Below are 20,822 nucleotides of genomic sequence, written 5' to 3'. Positions count from 1 at the left end.
ATTTTATACTATCTCTCAGGATAAGCATATTATGTCACTTAAAAACTGATGGATGGTCTTGATTTCTTAATACCTACTTGGTCAAAGCCTAGTTACTCATCAGCCCCATACCCATGACATAAGCGCACACATACACAAGCACACAACTTAGAATATCCAATATCACATTACTGCTAAATTTTAAAATGCAGAACATTTAGGAACAACAAAAATTAAAGGACCATCTTTTGGAAACCATTCAATTCAGATTTAGAAAGTTAATATAAGCATGAACGTCTTCTTGCCAGAGAAGCAATCCTATTAAGCATTATATTCAAGGCCCTCAAGTTCTATTGTCACTTGATTATGGGGATGACTGGAATGGTCCAGTGACAGATAGGCACTGACTCGAATGCTTTTCTCTGCATATGAGTCATGTTTGTATGCTTGTAGTACCTTACAATGTGAAGATCATATTTAATAAATACTTTTTAAATTGCACAGAATAAAGTCAATTGTGACATAAACCATTTGTAGATGATGAAGCTTGTTTGAGAAAGGCTAAATAGGTCTGACGAATTAGGATCAAATTCAAAACCAAACCATTTGTCAACATTTAGTCATGTAAATGTCCATGTCTTTTTTTTGTTGTTGTTCATAAAATATCTTCACAATAAACTGCTGGAGATTCAAACTTTAAAGACCTTGTTCTAATGGCCATGGAAAGTATTAGAAACAGTTTCTACATGGATGGAGAGGTATAATGCTAAATTTAAGCCAAAGCCAATAATCCCACGATCTCTAAGTTCTAAAGGGTAGCCACATTTGGACAGGGTTCTTTCCACTATCATTTAGAGACAGGCAAGCAATTTAGATTATATCTTCATGACTAATTAGATTTGTCCATATGAGCCCTTGTTGAATATCTTTTTTTCAAACAGAATTATACACTTTTAACTGTAGTTGTTTTGGTTATGCAGGTTATTTCTTTTCTCATTGTTAATATTATGTTCATAAGTATCGTAAATTTTTAAGATATTTGTATCCATTAACTACTGATGAGTAACAAACTACTCCAAAACTTTGAATCTATGGAATTTTGAGAAGCTCTGCTTATCTGGACCAAGCACCACTGATCTGTGGACTTGCCCATGCTTCTTTCATCAGCTGGCAGGTCAGCTAGGGACTGAATGATCTAATGTACTCAGCTGGGGCAACTTGATGGTGTTTTGTCTTCTGGCAGGCTAGCCTGAGCTTGGGGCTTGTTCTCCTCAGCAGCATCGCATAAAGAGGAGTGTGTCTTATAACTTCAGGCTGCCCCACAGAAAGAGAGAGAGCCATCAGTCTCTTCCTTTGATGTGGTTTGGCTGTGTCCCTACCCATGGTGAAGTGGCGTCATTGTGTGGGGAAATACCCGAGGTTCGTCATCTCACACCAAGGAAATCAAGCACAGGGACACACAAGAAGTGAGTTTAAGAGCAGAGGATTAGCAGGCGAGAGAAAAGAGAAAAGCTCTCTCTCCTGCAGAAAGAGAGGGGTTCCCAAGTGGGTCTTCCTATTCCATGGTTGTATGGGGTTTTATAGGTGGGCTTGAGGAGGCACTGTCTGATTTACACAGGGTCCAAAAGATTAGTCAGACCAGGTGTTCCATTTACATAGCACACAAAGAAGCTAGCCACCCCATCCCAATCTTTTATTATGCCAGTGGATTCTCTACCTGGTCAGTGCCATTCTGCCTGCCTCTTTACTGTACACGTGGTTGACAAAGAAAAGGGAAGATGCAGCCACCATGGTGAACATGCCTAGCCCCCAGGTAGCCTTTTCCTATTGACACAGCTGCTGGCATTTACCAGTGCAAGCTTCTAGCTTGCTTTTCCATGTCTGCAGCTTGATTTTTCAGTCTGCTCTTTGTTAGAAAAGAAATTATTTGGGGGCTGCTTTTTGTTAAAAAGGTAGCCTTCCTGAGGATCTCTTACCTTTACTAACTGCTTAAATAATTTCTTTTTAGCTCCTGTATCAAAATCTCGTCTTGAATTGTAGCTCCCATAATCCCCACATGTCCCCTTGTTGAATATCTTAGGTCAGGTAGATTAGATTTATCCATATGAGCCCTTTTTTAATATCTTATTGTTATATATAAAGTTTCAGTGCCATGAAAGAAATAGCACTCGAATATAAAATTTTCTTTTTAATTCTCAGCAAGGCAAGGTACTTCTATAGAAGGGTACGCCCTTACAGATGGAGCAATGGTGAGCGCACACTTGGACAAGGGAGGGGAAAGTGTTCTTATCCCTGATGCACATGGCCCCTGCTGCTGTGTCATTCCCCTATTGGCTAGGGTTAGACCACACAGGCTAAACTAATTTCGATCAGCTAATTTAAAGACAGTGACAGGGTGAGTGGTTTGGCTGGAAAAATGGTTACGACAGAGCAAGCAATGAGTCAGGGTGGAGTAGGTAATCAGAATGAGTCAGGGTGGAGCAGGTAATCGGAATGAGTCAGGGTGGAGCAGGTAATCGGAATGAGTCAGGGTGGAGTAGGTGATTGAAATGAGTCAACGTAGAGCAGGTAATCAAAAAAGGTTGCTTTATGAGGAAGTTAAGTTTAAAAGTAGAAGGCAAAGAATTGAACACACTAACATTGATTATTTGAAAAGAAATTTAGAACTCATATCTAACACTATTTTAGATCAAGTATTCATTTCTGTTGTGGGTATCAGAATAGCCTCTCACCTGAGTTCCAGGCCACTTGCCCTTCAGTCTTCCTGCACTCTTCACCAAGTCTATTTTTCATATGTATACACCTGGACTCAGCATAATCCTACTAAGGACTGCAAAGTTTCTCCACTGCCAGCAGCATGAAATCCAAATTTGTTATAGTGCTAGACACTTTTGGACTAACTTAGTATTTCAACCTAATTTCCCCATTCTTAAATATAGGCACACATATTTATCTGCAGTCTCCTCAGATTTCTCAGTTGTTTCCCAAATGTCACAATACTCCTGCTTTCAAGCCTTTGTTTGTGACATTTTTCTCCCTAGAAAGGCTCTCTCCTCAAAACCTAGAAAACACTGTCTCGTTCTTCAATGCCCAGATAAACATTGTGCCCATTGTGGTATCTGACGGATTCTAGGCAGAGACAAATCAGTCTTTCCTTTGTTTCTATGACTCTTGACATCTTTCTCCTGTAGTGATACATTACAGTTGTCTCTCTCTCTTCCTAGCTTGATTTTTAAGTTCTTGAGAATAAAGAATTCATTCACTTGACAAGTCATTATTATACAAGTTTGTAATCCTATTTACTATAATTATTATTTAGTACCTACTAAATGACAGGTACTATTCCTAGGGTAGAGGATACAGTGGTGAACACAACAAACAAAATCCCTACCTTGTTGGAGCTCACATTCTAGTCTGAGGAGAAAAACGATACACAAAATAAATAAATCATATGACAGCACATGATAATGCCTAGAAAAAATTAAGCAGAGAAGCAGGATAACAATTACTGAGAGTGGCCAGGTGCGGTGGCTCACACTTGTAATCTCCGCACTTTGGGAGGCCAAGGCCAGTGGATCACTTGAGGTCAGGAGTTCAAGACCAGCCTGACCAACATAGTGCAACTCCGTCTCTACTAAAAATACACAATTAGCCAGGTGTGGTAGTGCATGCCTATAATCCTAGCTACTTGGGAGGCTGAGGCAGGAGAATAGCTTGAAGCCAGGAGGCGGAGGTTGAAGTGAGCCAAGTTCGCATGCACCATTGCACTCCAGCCTCGGCAACAAGAGCAAAACTCCATCTCAAAAAAAAAAAAAAAAAAAAATGACTGAGAGTGCTGGTTGCAATTTTAACTCGGGTGAACAGACATGAACTCACTGAGAAGTGGTATTTGAACCAAGATATGAAGATAGTAAGGCAGAAGGCCATGCAGCTATCTAGAAGAAACATACTACAGGGAGCAGAAACAGCCAGTGTACAGGCCCTGAGGTGGGAGCATGCCTGGCACATTCAAAGACCATCGTAGAAGCCAGTGTGTAAAACAAACAAACCAAAAAACAAACAAAAAATAAAACAAAAAACAACCAGATCCTGTCATTTGCAACAACATGGATAGAGCGGAAGATCATTATGTTAAGTGAAATAAGCCAGGCACAGAAAGGCAAACATCACATGTTCCCACTTATTTGTGGGATCTAAAAATCAAAACAATTGAAGTCATGGAGATAGAGAGACGAATGATGGTTACCAGAGGCTAAGAAGGGTAGTGGGAGGGTGGAGAGCAGGTGGGGATGGTTAATGAGTACAAAAAAAAAAAAATAGAAAGAATGAATAATACCTATGATTTGATAGCACAACAGGGTGACTATAGTCAATAATAATTTAATTGTACATTTTAAAATGATGAAGAGTATAATTGGATTGTTTGTAACTCAAAGGATAAATGCTTAAGGGGATGGATACCCCATTTTCCATGATATGACTGTTACATATTGCATGCCTGTATCAAAACAGCTCATGTATACCATAAATATATACACCTACTATGTACCCACAAACATTAAAAATCAAAAAAAAATTAAAAAGAAGCCAGTTTGACTGGAGAGGAGAGAACAAGGGGAAGAAAAGTAGGAAATAAAGTCAAAGAACATGCCGGGCTCCATAACCCACTATACATGTTGAGTTGTTTCTTTTTTTTGTTTGTTTTTTTGTTTTGTTTTGTTTTGTTTTTAGAGAGAGAGAGAAGGAAAACATTGGAAAGTATTAAACAATAAAGCAATTTGATTCTTACATTTTAACAGGATCATATGACTGCTATGTGTTCATCAAATAATTTTATTGCTTCCCTTAATACATAGCTACATGCTATTTCCCAGTTTCCCTTGCTAGATAGGACTATGCAACTGACTTCTCGCCAAAAAGAAGTAGTCAGAAATGATGCTACACTACTTCCAGTCCCGACCCATGAGAAAACACATACACACTCTCTGCCAGATGCAGAGAATCCAATATGGAATTAATTCCATGTTGTAAAGAAAGGTAGATCCACTATATGGAAGAATTCTGGGACCCTGAATGGCCATGTGGATCAGAGCTCCTTCACCTACTCACTGTCATGTGAGAAAATGATAAACATTTATTGCACTAAAACTCTGAGATTTTGGAGTTGTTTGCTAAGCAGTTAGTGTCATGACTAACATAGGAGGCTATTGCTATTATCCAAGTCTAATACGGTGATGGTCTGGATCAGAGTGATAACAATAGTTATCAGTCAGATTTTTGACATATCTTGAAAATGAACCAATAGGAAGACTGACAGATTGTACTCGGGATGTGAAATCAAAAGTGGAATTGAAGATAACTCCAAGATTTTTGGCTTCGACAACTATCTGCATTTACCTGACTTGGGGAAGATTCTGAGAGGATCCAGCTTTGGAAATAATTGGAAACTAAGTTTAAGAAATGGAAGGGTTGACCAAACGTAGTGGCTCACGCCTGTAATTCCAGCAATTTGGGAAGCTGAGGCGGCCAGATCACTTGAGGTCAGGAGTTTGAGACCAGCCTGGCCAACATGGTGAAACCCCATCTCTACTAAAAATACATACACAAAAAAAATTAGCCAGTCATGGTGGCACATGCCTGTAATCCCAGCTACTCGGAAGGCTCAGGCAGGAGATCACTTGAACCTGGGAGGTGGAGGTTGCAGTGAGCCGAGATAACGCCACTGCACTCCAGCCTCGGCGAGAGAGCAAGACTCCGTCTCAAAAGAGAAAAAAAAAAAGAGTGAAAGATTTGAGATCCAGCTGCAGATATCATATACAAGACTGCAGTTTAGGGGCAAGGTCTGGAGATATAAATTTTGAAGTTGTCAACATAATATTTTTAAGCCACAAGACCATGTAAGATCTCTTAGGGAGCTGGTCTGAAGAAAAGCACCCAAGGAGTATTCCAGTTTTCAAAGGCTAGGGAGGTTTTTGGGGTTTTTTTTTTTTTTTTTTAAGTACCAAGCAGGTAAATTAGAAAGGAAAGCCAGTGAGGTAAGGGAAAACCAGGACAGAATGGACACCAAATAAAGAATTTTGGGCCAGGTGCGGTGACTCATACCTGTAGTCCCAGCACTTTGGGAGGCCAACGCGGGCCGATCACCTGAGGTCGGGAGTTGGAGATCAGCCTGACCAACATGGAGAAACCCCGTCTCTACTAAAAATACAAAATTAGCCAGGCACGGTGGCACATGCCTGTAATCCCAGCTACTCGGGAGGCTGAGCCAGGAGAATCGCTTGAACTCGGGAGGCGGATGTTGCGGTGAGCCGAGATTACACCACTACACTCCAGACTGAGCAACAAGAGCAAAACTCCATCTCAAAAAAAAAAAAAAAAAAAATTTCAAAGACAATAGAGTAATTAACTGCATACCCCCGTGGTAGATCACCTAAGAAAAGGTGATACATAACTAAAAAATTAATAAATATTAATAAATTTTTGATGACTTCAAACTATAGCTAAGATTTTCTTCAAGCAGTGAGAATACTAAAAGAGTTCCATGAGGGACACACTAGTCAAGTATTATGCTTAAGGGAAGTGATCAAATGAAATTTGGTTTAAAAACTATTCTTTAATTAAATGGCAGTTTCATCAATCCCCAGAAGCAAAGCATATTTTGATTATCTAAACGGTAGAAAAAAATTGCTTATTTGTGGGGAAGGAAGTTAGGGGATTCACAAAGTACTCAATTGTAAGCATTGTGATTTATAACCTCAGAAATTTTCTCTTTGGGGATGTATAATATTTTTATTTTTTTAAAAAATGGCAATTTTTTCTTAAAAGACTAGCTCTTTGAAACTATAAGGAACACTGAATTTTATGTAAGTAGGTAATAGTTATTTCCTTCACATCACTGTCTTCCCAAATAGCTACAACTATTAAGCTTTCCCATCTTTACATACTTCCAATTTCTCTTCCTCCTTAATTCTTTTTAATATGTTAAAAATATTACCCTGAGTATTATACTGAAAAATTTGTCAGGAATTAATACAAAGAGTAAACCAGCACCGACAGAATGTTGATAATAAAAGAAATGTTATTTAGAGGAATTACCTATTTACATACACAGAAAGACACAAAAAAAATGAGGAACTAACAAATACTGATGAAAGACAAAATTAATTCAACAAAATAAAAAACAAACACAAAAATTAAACAAGAAAAACTATGGCTATATCTGAACAATAAGACCAAGCACTAGTATATAATTATAGATATTATTATAATTTACTAAAATTATAAAATTGGACCCAAGTTAAGCCCAAGTTGCTGATGGCCAACAAATCCTCCAAAGGAGTGATAATTAAATCTTTAATTTCCATATGTGTCTTGGATCTTCATTCAAGGGCCACTGTGTTGTACAGTACGTGACAACTTCAATTGCCTCCCTAAAATAAATGCAAGAATGGGTTGCATTACAAAAATATATGCATCCAACAATGAAATTAACTGGAGGGGCAGATGCAAAAGAAATTTAGAAGGAATTTGTGGAACAAACCAAATCAAGCTAGGCATGATGGCTCACGCCTGTAATCCAAGCACTTTGGGAGGCTGAGGCAGGCGGATCACTTGAGGTCAGGACTTCAAGACCAGCCTGGTCAACATCATGAAACCCCATCTCTACTAAAAATACAAAAATTAGCTGGGCGTAGTGGTGGGTACCTGTAATCCCAGCTACTTTGGCGGCTGAGGCAGGAGACTCCCTTGAACCCAGGGGGCAGACATTGCAGTGAGCAGAGATCATGCCGCTGCACTCCAACCTGGGTGATGGAGTGAGACTCTGTCTCAAAAAAAAAAAAAAATCAATATGGAGTACTGCATAGCTTTTTGATGTTCTGGTTTATTTCACAGAAAATAATGGGCTGCTTCAAACAGAAATCATGTTTCAGTGATGCTTAGAAAAATACTAAAAATACAAGGATCTTGACCAGGTGCAGTGGCTCATGCCTATAATCCCAGCACTTTGGGAGGCAGAGGCAGGAGGATCACCTGAGGTCAGGAGTTCAAGACCAGCCTGGCCAACATGGTGAAACCCCATCTTTACTAATAATACAAAAATTAGCTGGGTGTGGTGGCACTTGCCTGTAGTCCCAACTACTCGGGAGGCTGAGGCACAAGAATCGTTTGAACCCTACAGGCAGAGGTTGCAGTGAGCCGAGATCTCACCACTGCACTCCAGCCTGGGTAACAGAATGAGACTCTGTCAGAGGAGAAAGAGGGGAGAGGAGGGGAGGGGAGGGGAGGGGAGGGGAGAATTCACTGTTTGTGTGCTGCCTTCAAGTTAACACCTGTCTTCACTGTGCTGTCTATGGTTGCAAATCCCTCGGAGATGGGAACTCTGCTATTTTAATTGTGTACAGTGCCTAGGAGAGGGAAGGGGAGGAGACTTGAGAATTCACTGTTTGTGTACAGCCTTCAAGTTAACACCTGTCTTCACTGTGCTGTCTATGGTTGCAAATTCCTTGCAGATGGGAACTCATTTTAATTGTGTACAGTGCCTAGCATGGCATCTTGCAGAAACAGAGATTTTCAAAGGGCAAAAAACATTCACTCTTCTACAAAGGTTCTCTGACAAAAGGGTGATAGACTGCTGCCTCTAAGCTGCAGAGGTTTCTTTCCTCATTGTTCACAGCTCTGTGGATTGCATGATGTTCCTTGATTGTCATCCACCGGGAGTAAATGGAATAAAGAAAGGAAGACCTTGAAATTAGCATTTCTCAGTGCAGACCTTTAGAAACTGCCACTAAATGTTCTAACCACCAGCTGTATTATACAGCTTTAAGCATAGGTTGTAGAGTCTTATAACCCTTGCCCCATAAATTAAATAAATTTGAACTGCAGATAAATAAATAAATCTGCAGAGTTGACCCAAAAATAGTAAAGTTCATTTTTTAGTACCTATGTAATAGTCATCATACATATTATACTTAATAGAAATGCATTATAACTCGGGTGGGTAGATAATATTCAACTCATTCTAGCTTCGAGCTATTGAATATTTGTAAAATACTTTTTCTGGTGTGGACATAGCCAGTGAAGAGTACAGCCACACTCAAACCTCAAAACTGTGTTCATTCTACAATATCCAATATTGTTCTCTATCTTCCATATCATTTTTTGTTCAGAAACTTAAAGCAATGTTTATTAAATTAATGGACACTTTTTAAAATTAGAGCCTGATATAAGTCCATGTTCCTTTCACAATTCAACACTGCTCTAAAGTTTCCCGTTGATATTCTGTTTAGAAATTTAAAGTAGTGCTTATAAAATAATACTTTTTCACAACTATAGCGTGACATAAAATTATGCATCTAAAATATGAATACAGAAATAACAAACTTTAGAATGCATTGGAAAAGGTGACAACTTAGAGATATTTTATCCAAAAAAAGAATCTCTTCTAGAACAACACACAATGAGATGTAAATTCAAGGTCTCCTTCTTCTTAATAAACGTTAAACAACAGTCACATTTAGGACACTGATATCAGTAATAAAAATAATACAGAGATATAAATTAGTTCACTTAAAATATTTATATAAATATTTCTGGACTAAAAATAAGCACTGAAATGTGAATGCGTATTTCATTGACATATTTGTTTTTGTGTGTCTGTGTGATCAATTGTATAAGCTAGAAGTACAGTAATTTACCTTAGAGATTTGGAAAACCGCTAAAACTGGCATAAATAAGCATAAGACAGGATGTGTTCAATGCACATTAGGAATGCTAGTGCTCAAACCCGGTTAACATCACCACAGGATCTGAAATTCAAAGGTGTTAAAATAAAGTAAAATGGATAATAAAGTCAAACTAGGTATCAAATTCCAAAATATTAAGAATAACTGGGCTGTTGAATACAGGCTTAACATTGATATGAGTTGAATAATAATAAAGTTAAAGCTTTTGATCTGTAAGATCTGTCATTTCTGAAATATTATTTCACCAACCTAGAGAAAAGAAATGAATTGTTCCTTTTCCTTCCAATATCACAACTGTCTCAAAAGGTTCTCTTGACGGCTACCAAATTTTGCTTTTTATAATTCTGAGATCATTTTGAAATGCAGATACATTTTCTAAAGTGAATTGTTAAGAAATAATGGACTCTTAACAATGTAATCTCCTGTTCAATTTAAAATGTTTTAGGTCTCATTGCAATCTCATTGTAAATGAGCCTCAGATTATACAATACCATCAAAGCAAAAGCTGTCCAGCATTTTTGCATGTGTTTTGTGTTTATAAACTTTTTTTCAGCCTGTAGAAACTATTTTAGACCTTGAGCTTTGCAGTGACTAAGGAACTGTTAAATAAATAATTTAAATATTAATAGATATATCATAATACAGCTTTTAAATGGAGTGATATGTACCATGCAATTCTATTTTCTGATAGTACAGACCAGGTTTGATAACCAATCCTCCAACCAAAAACAAGTTAAAATGCCAAGTGAAGTATATTTTTAATCTTTTTAAATGTCTATAGCTAGCTAGCAAGAAAAGTAAGGAATATTTAGATGTCAAAAATTAAGTGAGGAAAGAAACGCAACAAGGTAAGAAGAGAATTTAAAACAGATCATTCCTTAAAGGAAGTCAATTCTTAAATTTGGTAATTTTAAGTTTTGGAATTTTTCATGACTTTAAAGGTACAGGAAGATAACAATGCCCAAAGCATGTCCAATGAAGGAGTTTAATAGAAGGAGAAAGGAAAAAGAATGATATAGGAAATATCTGAAGGAATAATGACTTCAAGTTCCTAAAATCTCTGGAAGATCCCTCTCCACAAATTCGGAATCCTCACAAATATCAAGCAAGATTAAAAAGAGAAATATACATCATAATGAAACTGCCAAAAAACAATGAAAAAGAGAAATCCTAAATAAAGCAAGAGAAAAAATAGACATCACACGCAAAGGAATTATAATGAGACTGACAGCCAATTTTATCCCGTGCAACAATGGGAACCAAAAGAAAGTGGAATTATATACATACTGAGACAAATTAGGTGTAAGAGTTCTAAACCTAATGAAAAAAATTAATCAAATTTATTAAGGTATATATAAAATAAGCTGGATTAATGTGTGCAATTCAGTGAGCTTCGATAGATTATTACGATCATGAAACCATTGCCACAACCAAAATACAGACTATTTTATCACCCCAAAAGCTACCTCAAGTGCTTTTATATTACCTACCACTCTCTACCACTGGTACCAGACAATTGCTGCTATATATTTTTTATAGTATAGCATTTTCTGCACTTTTTTACATGAATGGCATCACACAATATCCATTTCTTGTGTCTTGATCCTTTTACTTAGAATAATTCTGAGGTCGATTCATGCTGTATTATGAATCAGTAGTTCATTCTTTATTTCAGAGTACTATTCAGTTGTATAGATATACAACATTTCACTTATCCATTCACAGATATTTAGGTTGTGTCCACTTTTTGGCTATTGGGCATAAAGCAGTTATTAACATTCATCTTTGTGTAGATCCATGTTTTCATTTTATACCTAAAATAAAATGCCTGGATCATATGGTAGGCATATGTGTACTTCTCAAAATGTGACAATCTTCCAAAGTAGTTTGAAGTGTAGGAGAATTCCTGTTGCTTCAAATTCTCACCAATATTTGTATTCCCAGAAATTTTACCATAAGCATTCTAATTATATGTAGTGTTATCTTACTGTGATTTGGACTTTTATTTTCCTGATATGTCAAGCACGTTTTCATGTCTTATTGACCATTGTTTCCTAAAGTATCTGTCCAAATTTTTTGCCCATTTTCAAATTGGATAGTTTGTCTTCTTATTTTTTAATTAGAAGAGTGCTGGCCAGGCGTGGTGGCTCACACCCATAATCCCAGCACTTTGGGCAGATCACCTGAGGTCGGGAATTCCAGACCAGCCTGACCAACATGGAGAAACCCCATCTCTACTAAAAATACAAAATTAGCCGGGCATGGTGGCGCATGCCTATAATCCCAGCTATTTGGGAGGCTAAGGCAGGAGAATCGCTTTAATCCGGGAGGTGGAGGTTGTGGTGAGCCAAGATCGCATTATTGCACTCCAGCCTGGGCAACAAGAGTGAAACTCCATCTCAAAAAAATATAATAATAAGATCTGATTTATCGATTTTTTTATTTTATGAGTCATGCTTTTTGTGTAATAACTAATAAAATTTCCTACTCAAAGTTGCCAAAAGATTTTAACCCATGTTTCCATCTAAAAGTCTTACTTTTTTAACTTTCCCATTTACGTCTATACTTCATCTCAAGTTAATTTTTGTATGTAAGGCAAGGGAAGGGTTGGTGTTTATTTTTTTTCCATACAGACATTCATTTGCTTCAGCACCATTGTTGAAAAGACGTTTCTTTCCCCATGAAATTGCTTTAGCATCCTGTAGAAAATTATTTAGTAGGTATAGGTATGAGTTTATTTCTAGATTTCCCATTCTGTTCCATTGATCTATATATTAACTCCTTCACTAAAATCATACGGTGGATGAAATACACAGAAATCATAAAATGATAAAGAGTATTCCAAATACATTAATTTAAAAACTTATGGAGCAAATGTTCCCATTTAAGAAAGAAGAAACTTATAAACTGTGTTTTCTAAATCCAGCTATATTTTGTTTATAGACAATATATATCTGTAACATAAAGATATACAGTATGAAAGAAGAAAAACTGTTATGTATATGCCAAGCAAATACTGAGGAAAGCTTGTATAATTCCATTAACAGTAAACAATTTGTTTATAAATGAAGAACATTGATAGAAATAAATCAATTCATAATGATAAAAGGTTCAATACACATGGACAACTATCAGTCCCAAAATTATAAGCAACTAATAACATAAGTTCAATGAATACAAAGCAAAAAATTATGTAAACACAACAAGAAAGAAAAAAACACTCTCAACATAGAATATTTTAATATACCTCTTCCATTAATCAACATATAAATCAGACATCTTGTTACAGTCTAGCCTAAATGAAAGTGCAAAAGTGTTCCTAAAACCCAAAGATAAAAATATCCCACTGCAAATGCCACATCCACAGATATCTGGAGCTCTCCAACCTTATGGATGAATCACCTCATTATCCTCCTACCAAAAATTCCAACCTTTTAATATGCCTTAACAGGTAAGGAAATGCTTGTTCCTGTTTGGTTTAGGCTAAGTAATACAAAGTGCTGTAACAAACAAACCTAATAAATTTCAGTTGGCTTAACAAAACAAAGGTTTTTTTTTTAATTCATTTTACAATCCAGTTGAATGACCACCAACTGATATGGTCACACAGTGACCCAGGTAACTTCCACCTGGAGGTTCCACCATGCCATAGAACCTCAACTAAAGAACCTCATAGAACCTCATGGTTCCACCATGCCATAGAACCTCAACTAAAAAACCTCATAGAACCTCATGGTTCCACCATGCCATAGAACCTCAACTAAAGAACCTCATAGAACCTCACGGTTCCACCATGCCATAGAATCTCAACTAAAGAACCTCATAGAACCTTACGGTTCCACTATGCCATAGAACCTCAACTGTAGAACCTCATGATTCCACCATGCCATAGAACCTCAATTATAGAAGCTCATGGTTCCACACTGCCATAGAACCTCAATTATAGAATCTCATGCTTTCACCATGCCATAGGACCTCAACTAGAGAACTTCATGATTCCACCATGCCACAGAACCTCAACTATAGAAATTCATGGTTCCACAATGCCACAGAACTTCAATTATAGAACCTCATGATTCCACTATGCCATAAACCTCAACTATAGAACCTCATGATTCCACCATGCCATAAACCTCAACTATAGAACCTCGTGGTTCTACAATGACATAGAACCTTATGGTTGCCTCCTGCCATAGAATCTCATGGTTGCACCCTGCCATAGAACCTCAACCTCACAGAATCTGTTGCTGGATCTTGTACATCTACCTAGAATCTGGGGGAAGTGAAAGAATGGCAGTTTCCAAGAGGTTTTAATGGATCGGTATTGGAAGGGAACACATAACTTCGCAAGATTTAGTTACACAGCCAGACATAATTACAAAGGACGCTGGAAATTATTTTGTAATGTGCCCATGAAGTAGATAAAATAGTTTTGGGGAACACACAGAATACGATAAAACCACCCTTTTTAGTGGACAGATCTGTAAGTTTTGACAAGCACATTTAGTTATGCCATCTGCAGCACAATCAAGATATAGGATAGCAGAATTACCCCCAAAAAATTCCCCTTTCCTCTTCACAGTCAACTCCTCTGCCCCCACTCCCACCTCTAGCTCCTAGCAACTATAGATCTACTTTCTGTCTTTCTAGTTTTGTCTTTTCCAAAATACCAAATAAACGGAATCATATAACATGTAGCCTTTGGGGGCAGGCTTCTTTCACTTAATTTAGTGTTGTTCTGTATATTAGTAGTTTGTTCCCTTTTGCTGCTGAGTTATACCCTAAGATGCATGACACCGAAAGACCAATTCATAAAGAAAAAAATATAGATGAATTTGCTTCAAAATTAAGAACTCCTGCTCTATGAAAGACACTCTCAGGAGATGAAAAGAAAAGCCACAGACTATGAGACAATATTTGCAAACAGCATATCTGATAAAGGACCTGTATCCAGGATATATAAAGAGTTCTTAAAATGCAGTAACATTTTTTAAACTATTTAATGGGCAAAAGATTTGAACAAACACTTCACCGAAGACATATGGATGCCAATAAGCATGTGAAAAGATGCTCAATGTCACTAGTCATCAGAGAAATCAAAATTAAAACCATAATGAGATATCACTACATACCTATTATAATGGCTATAACTTTTTTTTTTTTTTTGAGATGGAGTTTTCTCTTGTCACCCAGGCTGGAGTGCAATGGCACAATCTCGGCTCACTGAAACCTTTACCTCCCAGGCTCAAGTGATTCTCCTGCCTCAGCCTCCTGAGTAGCTGGGATTAGTAAAGGCACCTGCCACCATGCCCAGCTAATTTCTGTTTTTTTTTAGTAGAGATGAGGTTTCGGCATGTTGGCCAGGCTGGTCTTGAACTCCTGACCTTAGGTGATCCGCCTAAATGGCTGTGGGCTGTGATATTTTAAATTGGCAATACAAAGTGCTCAAAATGATGCTGAGCAATTGGAACTCTTTTCAATTCCTAGCAGGAATATGAAATACACATCCACCCAATTTGGAAAACAGTCTTGCAGTTTCCTTAAAATTAAACATACATTTACCATACAATCCAGCAATTCTACTCCTAGGTATTTACACAAGTGAAACAAAAACTTAGGTTCACATAAAAACCAGTAAAAGTGTTTATAGCAGCTTAATTCATAAACACTAAAAACTGGAAATAATCCAATTATCAATCTACTGGCAAAAGGATACACAAAAATTATTGTTTTTCAATGCTAAATTAGGTAACGTCTGGATATATACTAAGGGCTCCAAAGTTTATTAGATGAACAAGTCTATTTTATCTCACGTTAAGCTGCAATCTTAGTTCTAAAACACTATTGTTTTAGAAAGTAAAGTTTGTTATTTTGTTTTTATTTTCTCATTCCAGTGAACTATCAGTTCTCTTCAAGGAAACAGTGTGAAGAAAACAAAGCAGAAGTCTGGCAAATGTGTGAGACTGAAATATTTATTAGGCCAAAAAAGATTGAGAGAAAGATTACACCAGATGAGACAGCCAGTCATTGGCACTAAGCAATTTCAGCTGTGTCCTAGATTCCAAAAGTAAAGTCAATGCTGGGAACAATGTTTCTTCAAAAGCCCACGGAAGGTTCTCACACAACACTCACAATGCATATCTGTTTCCCAATCTTTAGGCAACAGCTGCATTCAACATATTCTTAGTAAAATAGGCCAATGGCCATTTTAAAGACATTATATGTGAATCACTCAAATTTCCAACATGCCTGGGAATAAGCCTAAAACTACGTGGTTTACAAGAAATGCTTGTGAAATGTTATCTCGGTCACCCCTAAGTTTCTATGTCATTTTTTTGTGAAGTGTTTTATTGGTTTTTTTTTTTTTTCACTATTTTATTTATTTATTTTTTTTTGCTAATTTTTTTTCCTTTTATTATTATTATTATTATTATTATTATTATTATTATACTTTAGGCTCTATGGTACATGTGCGCAACGTGCAGGTAAGTTACATATGTATACATGTGCCATGCTGGTGCGCTGCACCCACCAACTCGTCATCTAGCATTAGGTATATCTCCCAATGCTATCCCTCCCCCCTCCCCCCACCCCACAACAGTCCCTGAAGTGTGATGTTCCCCTTCCTGTGTCCATGTGTTCTCATTGTTCAATTCCCACCTATGAGTGAGAATATGCGGTGTTTGGTTTTTTGTTCTTGTGATAGTTTACTGAGAATGATGATTTCCAATTTCATCCATGTCCCTACAAAGGACGTGAACTCATCATTTTTTATGGCTGCATAGTATTCCATGGTGTATATGTGCCACATTTTCTTAATCCAGTCTGTCACCCCTGGAAAGGGAACTCCCTGACCCCTTGCGCTTCCCGAGTGAGGCAATGCCTCGCCCCTGCTTCAGCTGGCTCACGGTGCACTCACCCACTGACCTGCGCCCACTGTCTGGCACTCCCTAGTGAGATGAACACGGTACCTCAGATGGAAATGCAGAAAGCACCCGACTTCTGCGTCGCTCGCGCTGGGAGCTGTAGACCGGAGCTGTTCCTATTTGGCCATCTTGGCTCGTGTTTTATTGTTTAATGTTTAATGTCTAACTCCTAATTCTTTAATTTTTTTTTTGGAGAATCAGATTTTTTCATGATGTGAAAATTAAGAATTTGCCTACGTGGTTGAAAACATTCACAAGAGACTTGATTATTCACATTTATATACACAGAGAAAGTTTGCTGAATTAAAAAAAAAAAAATGCTCCTTTACCCATGCAACCCACTCTCTGGGACACTGAAGGGCTTGTCTATTCCACTGTGGGCTTCCGTTTTCATGAATGTTAAATAGTTCGGCCACTTCATTGAGATTTTCAAGTTGCTCACCATCCTCAGTGGTCTTCCTTGCTATCGGCATTCGGTTAAAGACGTTCCATATAGCATGAGCCCCATGATCACTTTGTCCCTGGGATCAAAAATGTCACCTTTGCCGTAGTCTCCTCCTTGGAGAGGAGACTTGGAACTGCAGGGGTTCTAGGAGGAAGAGTAATTTCTGAGGCCTTGTACCCTGTTTCACTCTCTGAGCGGATAACAGCTCCTGATTGCTGTTTGGCAGATTTTGGGTTGTCTTGCACAGCTGCTTTTGCAAAAACACCAACTGTGAGCCAATAGCTTCATAGCCAGCATCAGGACTCAAATCATTCCAGCACACTGACTGATGCCAGTACGGCTTAGCAGCTCCAGTCATATTTTCTCCAGCCAATCTTCTGCTCACAAAAGCATGATCATGATGCTCTAACCGCCTCCTCCCCAGATTTATATCATAGAAGCATGCAGCATCTCCTGCCACCCAGATGTTTAGGCATGAGTATAGCTCTACATTTACCCAGAAGCCACCAAAATCTGGGCCTATTTCCAGCCCACCAGTTCTCGGCCAACTCAGCACTGGGCTTCAGGCTCACGGCTGCTGCTATGTGGTCAGTTTCTACCTTCCCACCATCTTTCAACGGGATGAGTAACTTGCCACTGCTGACTCCAACCGGTTGCACAATAGCAATGGGTATCATCTTAACCCCCTCTCGTCTGACTTTTTCCATGGTTCAGTTGCAGAGGGATTTGCAGAAGACCTTTACCATATTTCCCTTCTCAGAAAACAGTTGAATCACTTCTGTGCCCAAGGCTCCAACCCTTTCTGCCAAGAGCACAGGCCAGTTCACCACCAAACAAGCCCCCACCGATAACCATAATTGACTTGACTTCCATGAAATCTTCTCCAGAGTCCTAGAGTCTCCAATCTTTCTAGAGAGTGTTGCTCTGCTCTTCACCTCTGATCCAGCTTCATCAATGTCAGACAGACTTCTTGGAGGACCTCTTGTTGCAATCAAGCAGTTTTCATAGGCTATTTGGGAGCCATCGTTAAGTTTCACTGTGTTGCCTCTCACTTTCAGCTATACCATCTTCTACCTGGTGAGAATGGCCACAACACCATTCTCAATGTGAGGCAAGTCCTGGGCAGAGACACAGAAAGAGGTGGCTGGAAATACACGCTTCTCTCTTTTTCCATTCCACTGTCTGAATCACAGTGTCTTTGTGACATCTGAGTCATCTGAAAACCACAGTTCTTTTGGAATTTTTGTTTGTTTTTCACTTTTATTTTAGGTTCAAGGGTACACGTGCAGGTTTGTTACACAGGTAAATTGGATGTCACAGAGGTTTGGTGTACAGATTATTTCATCACTCAAGTAATGAACATAGTACCCGATAGTTTTTCGATCCTCACCCTCCTCCCACCCTCCACCTTCAAGTAGGCCCCAGTGTGCATTATTCTGTTCTTTTTGTTCATATGTACTCAATGTTTAGCTCCCATTTATAAGTGAGAACATGTGGTATTTGGTTTTCTGTTCCTGTGTTAGTTCACTTACGATAGTGACCTCTAGCTCCATCCATGTTGCCGCAAAGGACATGATTTCACTCTTTTTATGGCTATGTAATACTCTATGGTGTATGTATATGTACCACATTTTCTTTATCCAGTCTACCACTGATGGGCATTTGGGTTGATTCCATATCTTTGCTATTGTGAATAGTGCTGCAATGAACCTATACGTGCATGTGTCTTCATGGTGGAATGGTTTATATTCCTTTGGGTATATACTCATTAATAGGATTGCTGGCTTGAATGGTAATTCTGTTTTAAGTTCTTTCAGAAATCACCAAACTGCTTTCCACACTGGCTGAACTAATTTGCACTCCCACCAACAGTGTATAAGCATTCCCTTTCTCAGCAATCTCACCAGCATCTGTTATTTTTTGACTTTTTAATAATAGTCATTCTGACTGGTGTGAGATGGGATCTCATTGTGGTTTTGATTTGCATTTCTCTAATAATTAATGATGTTGAGCATTTTCTCATATGCTTGTTGGCCGTGTCTTCTTTTGAAAACTGTCTATTCATGTCCTTTGCCCATTTTCTTAATGGGGTTGTTTATTGCTTGTAAATTTGTGTAAGTTCCTTATAGACTCTAGATATTAGACCTTTGTTAGATGCATAGTTTGCAAATATGTTCTCTCTTTCAGTAGGCTGTTTACTCTGTTGATAGTTTGTTGTTGTTGTTGTTGCTGTACAGATGCTCTTTAGTTTAATTAGGTCCCATTTGTCAACTTTTGTACCATGGTTCTTTTCAAAGAGGAGATCACATGTATGGCAGCTCAGGATCTTCAGACATAATCAGGACCCCGGTCCCAGGATCCCGAACCCAGGTGGCTTTGGCTGCAGCAAAAACAGCAGTTCTTCCGCCAGTTAGCAGGAAAGGGACATGATTTGGTACGCTGGCTTGAGGAACTGGCTCTCCATCTAGAGCAGATAATGTGGCCCTTTTTTGCTTCTCTTCTGATGCCAGCCCTAACCCTAGCATTCTTTCATTATATCTTTTTTGGTTATCCTTTATAGTTTTGCAGGCATATGTACCAGCTCCTGCTATTGATAAGCCCACAATAAGGACTTAACAGAATTATCTACTCTGCCTCCTGGTGCACCAGAGCTAGCCATTTGTCACGTCATCTGGAGTTCTAGAGGAACACGCCAGTGCTGGAACAAGTTTCCTAGAAGCCAGTTCCTCTGCCTCAGGCTGCAGACACACACCATCTGCACCAAGGGCACCAGCTTCTGCTTCAAAGCACCCACCACAAGGCCTCCACACCAGAACATTTCAGCAACTGCTACTCGGAACCTCTTCCTTTCGTTTCCTTGGATTCACATCAGACCAACGGGTCAAACACCACCAATGTTTATGTTTTTACACTTAATTTTTTCCCCAGTGATTGTGGAATACTCTCAATTTAATTATTCACAACATACTTGCAAAAGTCTACATTGTATATTACGAAGTAAAAAGCTAGTCACCTACTTGTTGTAAAAGCTTTGAGAAGACCTACATCTCATCTGCTGGCAGAATCCTAGGGAAATGATTGGCCAAAAAATACAAAAATAATAAAAGACTGAGTTCCAGAAAAGAAGTGGAGCTGATGCAAGATGGAAAGATCTCAATCAGAGATGAAGACTGTGAGAATGGTTCAAGTACACATGCTGAGACTGGAGGATTAATTTTCCATCCTAAAAACCATTTACAGAGCAGAATGCAAGTGTATAAAAAAGGATAAAGGAGGCCAGGCATGGTGGCTCAAGCCTGTAATCCCAGCACTTTGGGAGGCTGAGGCAGGTGGATCACGAGGTCAAGAGTTCAAGACCAGCCTGAACAACATGGTGAAACCTTGTCTCTACTAAAAATACAAAAAAAAAAAAAAAAAATTAGCCAGGCCTGGTAGCATGGGCCTGTAATCCCAGCTATTCAGGAGGCTGAGGCAGGAGAATCTGGGAGGCAGAGACTGCAGTGAGCCAAGATCACCCCACTGCACTCCAGCCTGGGGGTCAGAGCGAGACTCCATTGCAAAAAAAAAAAAAAAAAAATAGATAAAGGCTGTCACCTGTTGCAGGAGTCTGAATTATGCCAGCTCAGTGGCTGATCTCAGCCACCCACAAAGAGGCACCTTGGCCGGGTAACATCAGCAACTGGGCCGCAGAGAAATGCTCACCATGTCCACAAGAGCATTAGTGCAGCA

General features: G+C 38.6%; 1 pseudogene; it reads right to left on the bottom strand.

Moving 5' to 3' along the window:
* Nucleotides 1-300: 300 nt before the first annotated feature.
* LOC129044973 (apoptosis-inducing factor 1, mitochondrial-like) lies at nt 301-19,911 on the bottom strand (annotated as a pseudogene).
* Between the last annotated feature and the right edge of the window lie 911 nt (nt 19,912-20,822).

Source organism: Pongo pygmaeus, chromosome 8 (genome assembly GCF_028885625.2).
Source record: "Pongo pygmaeus isolate AG05252 chromosome 8, NHGRI_mPonPyg2-v2.0_pri, whole genome shotgun sequence".
Taxonomy (NCBI): Eukaryota; Metazoa; Chordata; class Mammalia; order Primates; family Hominidae; genus Pongo; species Pongo pygmaeus.
The sequence above is the reverse complement of the archived record's forward strand: the minus strand, read 5'-3'. Positions and strand labels throughout refer to the sequence as shown.